Source organism: Piliocolobus tephrosceles, chromosome 4 (genome assembly GCF_002776525.5).
Source record: "Piliocolobus tephrosceles isolate RC106 chromosome 4, ASM277652v3, whole genome shotgun sequence".
NCBI lineage: Eukaryota > Metazoa > Chordata > Mammalia > Primates > Cercopithecidae > Piliocolobus > Piliocolobus tephrosceles.
Genome location: NC_045437.1, coordinates 39,826,862 through 39,832,735, shown reverse-complemented (window position 1 = coordinate 39,832,735; position 5,874 = coordinate 39,826,862).

The window sequence follows — 5,874 nt, the reverse complement described above, 5'->3', positions numbered from 1 at the left end:
TTTTTTATTTCTTGAGATGGAGTCTTGTTCTTAACGCCCAGGCTGGAGTGCAGGGGTGTGATCACGGCTCACTGCAAACTCCACCTCCCAGGTTCAAGCAATTCTTCTGCCTCAGCCTACTGAGTATCTGGGATTACAGGCATGCACCACCACGCCCAGCTAATTTATGTATTTTTAGTAGAGACAGCGTTTCACATGTTGACCAGGCTGGTCTTGAACTCCTCACCTCAGGTGATCCGCTCACGGCTTCCCAAAGCGCTGGGATTACAGGTGTATCTCAATATCTTGATCTATTCTCCACTCCCTCTGCCTCGACCGTCCTTGAAAAATTCATCTAGCCCATGAGGCCTAAAGACATGGCAGTATCAAATCAAGCCCCAGGCCAAAAATTATACTGTGTGTTACCCTAGTAAAGTGATTCTCTCGGCCGGGTGCGGTGGCTCAAGCCTGTAATCCCAGCACTTTGGGAGGCCGAGACGGGCGGATCACGAGGTCAGGAGATCAAGACCATCCTGGCTAACACAGTGAAACCCCGTCTCTACTAAAAAAATACAAAAAACTAGCCGGGCGAGGTGGCGGATGCCTGTAGTCCCAGCTACTCGGGAGGCTGAGGCAGGAGAATGGCGTAAACCCGGGAGGCTGAGCTTGCAGTGAGCTGAGATCCGGCCACTGCACTCCAGCCTGGGCCACAGAGCGAGATTCTGTCTCAAAAAAAAAAAAAAAAAAAAGTGATTCTCTCAATGCTGAAAGAATGACATCACATCCCCCAGTGACACTGGGCAAGAAGAAGGAAGGATTGAGACTCAAGGAAAAAAAATCAAGTCCTAGCCATGGAGCAAGGAGAAAGAAGCACATTTTGAAAAATATAAGGAGGTCACTTACATTTAATCAGGTACAAAATTTGCAGACAAAATTAAAAGTGCTAGATATAGAAACTTATAAGTAGAACAGCCCTAATCTTAAAGGGCTATAAATGTTTACCTCATTATCATCTCATTTCTATCGGGGGAACCCACCCCCAATATTTCAACATAGGTTCTTTCTATTTTCCCTAAGTGTCGGCCAGTCTGAGAAATAAAGAGAAAGAGTTCAAAGAAAGGAATTTTAGAGCTGGGCCTCCAGGAGTGACATCACATATCGGTAGGACGATGATGCCCATCTGAGCTGCAAAACCAGTAGGTTTTTGTTAAGGACTTCAACAGGGGAGGGGGTGTACAAACAGGGAGTAGGTCACAAAGATCACATGCTTCAAAGGGCAAAAAGGAGAACAAAGATCACATGCTTTTGAGGCCAATGAAGATCACAAGGCAAAGGGCAAAGCAAAGACCCCAAGGCAAAGAGCAAAATCAAAAACTCCTGATAAGGGTCTATGTTCATTTGTGCACGTATTGCCTGGATAAACATCTTAAACAATAGAAAACAGGGTTTGAGAGCAGAGAACCGGTCTGACCTCAAATTTACCGGGGAGCGATTTTTTCCCCACCCTGATAAGCCTGAGGGTACTGCAGGAGACCAGGGTGTATTTCAGTCATTATCTCAAACTCATAAGACAGGCCTAGTCCCTGTCCTTGGTAATCTCCACCCCCACTCCTGGGTATCAGGAAAAAGAATAAAACCCAAAGATAGGTTTGACTACTGCATGCCTTTAATATCTGTCCTATCTCCCACAGTTGAATTTAATGAAGGGATGCAGTAAGAGAGCAGGAAATACTATTAATACAAAAATATGCCGGGCACGGTGGCTCACGCCTGTAATCCCAGCACTTTGGGAGGCTGAGGCGTGAGAATCACAAAGTCAGGAGATCAAGACCTTCCTAGCTAAGTTCTCTACTAAAAATACAAAAAATTAGCCAGGTGTCATGGTGGGCGCCTGTAGTCCCAGCTACTCAGGAGGCTGAGGCAGGAGAATGGCATGAACCCGGGAGGCAGAGCTTGCAGTGAGCCAAGATCTCGCCACTGCACTCCAGCCCAGGTGACAGAGTGAGACTCAGTCTCAAAAACAAAAGAAAAAAAAGGCAAAAACAAAAATATGTTAACCAATACTTGAGATATCATCCCAACACAACAGTAACCTGGGCCTTGGGGACAGAGTGGCAAGAGTGGCTTGAGCAAGGGCAGCCTGTAATGCACATTGAGAAGTCAGTAAGGTCAATTCTCCAGTCTGGGTGAGGTCTGGATGGGGAAGAGGAACCCCAAGGGGTGCTGTGGAAGCCCTGGATGGGGCGCTTTCAAGAAGACAATGGAGACTCAGGCTTTTTATCAGATTGGGGCAAACTCATAAGACTCTCAGAGCTCCATTTATAGACCTCCCCCAGGAATGCAATTTTTTCCTTAGGGTCTTAATATTAACATTCCTTGCTAGGAAAATAATTTAGCGATATCTCTCCTACTTGCACGTCCATTTATAGGCTCTCTGTAAGAAGAAAAATATGGTTCTTTTTGCCCGACCCCACAGGCAATCAGACCTTATGGTTGTCTTCCCTTGTTCCCTAAAAATCACTGTTATTCTGTTCTTTTTCAAGGTGCACTGATTTCATATTGTTCAAACACACAAGTTTTACCATCAATTTGTACTGTTAACACAATCATCACGGTGATCCTGAGGTGACATACATCCTCAGTTTAGGAAGATAACAGGATTAAGAGATTAAAGTAAGACAGGTATAAGAAATTATAAGAGTATTATTAGGGAAGTGAAAAATGTCCATGAAGTCTTCACAATTTATGTTCCTCTGCTGCGGCTCCAGCTGGTCCCTCTGTTCGGGGTCCCTGACTTCCGGCAACACATTCTACCAGCTTTTGTGCCCAATTTTCCAGCAGGAGATGAATACTGAGTTTAATAAGAGTAACGAAAAAAAACTACCCCAGCCAGGATTCTTGGCCTAGATGGAAATATCTTTCTCTGAGCACCTGAAAACAGGCTTTTCGCACAGGCTATATCTGGGTTTTTCACAGTCAACCCCTGTGATCTGCCTCAGCAGGGGTTCCTGTTAAGAGGCAGATTTCTCAGGTCAAGCACAGTGCCTCACTCCAGCACTTTGGGAGGCCAAGGCAGAAGGACTGCTTGAGTCCAAAAGTTTGAGACCAGCCTGGGCAACACAGTGAGACCCTGTATCCACACACAAAAAAATGAAAATTTTAAAAATTAAATGAAAAAAAAAAAAAGGGCAGATTTCTCAGGCCCAGCCCAGACCTAGTGAACCAGAATCTCTGGGTGAAGCTCTGCAATATGCAATTTTAACATCTACCCTATATGATTTTTACACACACTCAAATGTTAAAACAACTGCTTTAGATATTTTTTTTTGAGACAAAATCTGGCTCTATCACCCAGGCTGGAGTACAGCGGCCCGATCTCAGCCATGGTGCAACCTCCACCTCCCGGGTTTAAGCAATTCTCCTGCCTCAGCCTCCCAAGTAGCCGAGATTACAGGCGCATGCCACCACAGCCGGCTGATTTTTGTGTTTTTAGTAGAGATGAGATTTCACCATGTTGCCCAAGCTGGTCTCGAACTCCTGACCTCAGGTAATCTGACTGCCTTGGCCTCCCAAAGTGCTGGGATTACAGGCGTGAGTCACTGAGCCGGGCCAGGAGGGTATGAAGAATACTGACACCTTGGATTAGAAAAGACAATGGAGGGGCCAGGCACAGTGGCTTGCACCTGTAATCCCAGTACTTTGGGAGGCCGAGGTGGGTGGATCACAAGATCAGGAGATCAAGACCATCCTGGTGAACACAGTGAAACCCCATCTCTACTAAAAGTACAAAAAAAATTAGCCAGGTGTGGTGGCGGGCACCTGTAGTCCCAGCTACTCAGGAGGCTGAGGTAGGAGAATGGCGTGAACCTGGGAGGTGGAGCTTGCAGTGAGCCAAAATTATGCCACTGCACTCCAGAGCTTAAGCGACAGAGCTAGACTCCGTCTCAAAAAAAAAAAAAAAAGAAAGAAAGAAAATGCAATCTAGGCCAGGCTCAGTCTAAGAGGGCAGATCACCTGAGGTCAGGAGTTCGAGACCAGCCAGGCCAACATGCTGAAACCCTGTCTCTACTAAAAATACAAAAGTCAGCCGGGTATGGTGGCACGTGCCTGTAATATCCCAGCTACTCCGAAGGCTGAGGCAGGAGAATATCTTGAACCTGGGAGGCAGAGGGTGCAGTGAGCTGAGATGGCCCACTGCACTCCAGCCTGGGTGTCAGAGCAAGGGTCCATCTCAAAAAAAAAAAAAAAAAACAAAATGAAAGAAGGAAAAGACAAGGCCAGGAGCAGTGGCTCACACCTGTAATCCCAGTACTTTGGGAGGCTGAGGCGGGTGAATCATGAGGTCAGGAGTTCGAGACCAACTAGCCAACATGGTGAAACCCATCTCTACTGAAAATACAAAAAAATTAGCTGGGTGCAGTGGTGGGTGTCTGTAATCCCAGCTACTCTGGAGGCTGAGGCAGGAGAATCGCTTAAACCCAGGAGGCGGAGGTTACAGTGAGTCCCAGAGGTTGCAGTGAGCTGAGATCACACCACTGCACTCCAGCCTGGGCGACAGAGCAAGACTTTGTCTCAAAAAAAAAAAAAGAAAGAAAAAAAGAAAAGTCAAGACAGTCTACAGTCTAGTTTATGGAATAACAGAAATCTTTATGGCCTTGCAAGGTTTTTGGTGAATAAAATTTTTTTTAAACATGAAGAAAATAAAGAAATCTTTATGGCCTCGTCAACCTCAATTATAAGCAGAGAGGCTCTCTAATGGAAAATGTTAATCTGGGAATACAGTGTGCAACAGGAATAGGCATGCCTTGGTAAACTATGCATTTGGGGAGGAAAAGGAAGACAAAGGTTTTTAAAGGAAAGAATGAGGAGGATTATGTAATTGTTTTGAGATAATTACCTTTGGCTACAAAGATCAGTAACAAGGGCGACACCAGTCCAAGGTCAGATAGACAGTTGCTGGGCAGATGTCCTTGTAGTAATATTTTTTTGTATAAGATTGAGTTGGTCTTTGTGCAAGATTATGTTTTTTGTAGTCTTTTTTGTTATTAGGCATCATATATGAGACTTCTCTCTCTCTCTCTTTTTTTGTAGACACAGGGTTTCGCCATGTTGACCAGGCTGCGTTTGAACTCCTGGCCTCAAGTGATCCACCTGCCTTGGCCTCCCAAAGTGCTGAGATTACAGGCCTGAGCCACCATGCCCGGCTGAGAACTATCTCTTTTTTTTTTTTTTTTTTTTTTTTTGAGACAGAGTCTCGCTGTGTCACCCAGGCTGGAATGTAGTGGTGCGATCTCAGCTCACTGCAACCTCCGCCTCCCAGGTTCAAGGGATTCTCCTGCCTCAGCCTGCTGAGTAGCTGGGATTATAGGCATGCGTCACCATGCCCGGCTAATTTTTGTATTTTTAGTAGAGACGGGGTTTCACCATGTTGGCCAGACTGGTCTCAAACTCCAGACCTCAGGTGATCCACCCACCTTGGTCTCCCAAAGTGCTGAGAATACAAGCATGAGCCACCACACCCAGCCGAGAACTCCCTCTTTATGGCTTTCCCTCACTCCCTTTTTCAGGGTTTTCTTAAAGTTAGTGACTCCATTTTGATTCTGATAACTTTCACAGCTTTCATGTGTGCTTTAGGGTAAGGAGCAGCCATACCCAGATCACAATAGCAACGTTCCTTTATCAAACGAGTGTACAATCTAAAAATTTTTTGGCATTGAAACATCATTCAAAATTCGCTCCTCAATTTAGACCATTGCTACCACTCCCCATCACTAAAATAATGTATCATCTATAATAAGTAGTAAATTGTGATCAATGTTTGTTTTGGGGTACTATCTGTTGACACTAGCTGGGCCTCTTTTCTCTTCCCTTCCCTTCCCTTCCCTTCCCTTCCCT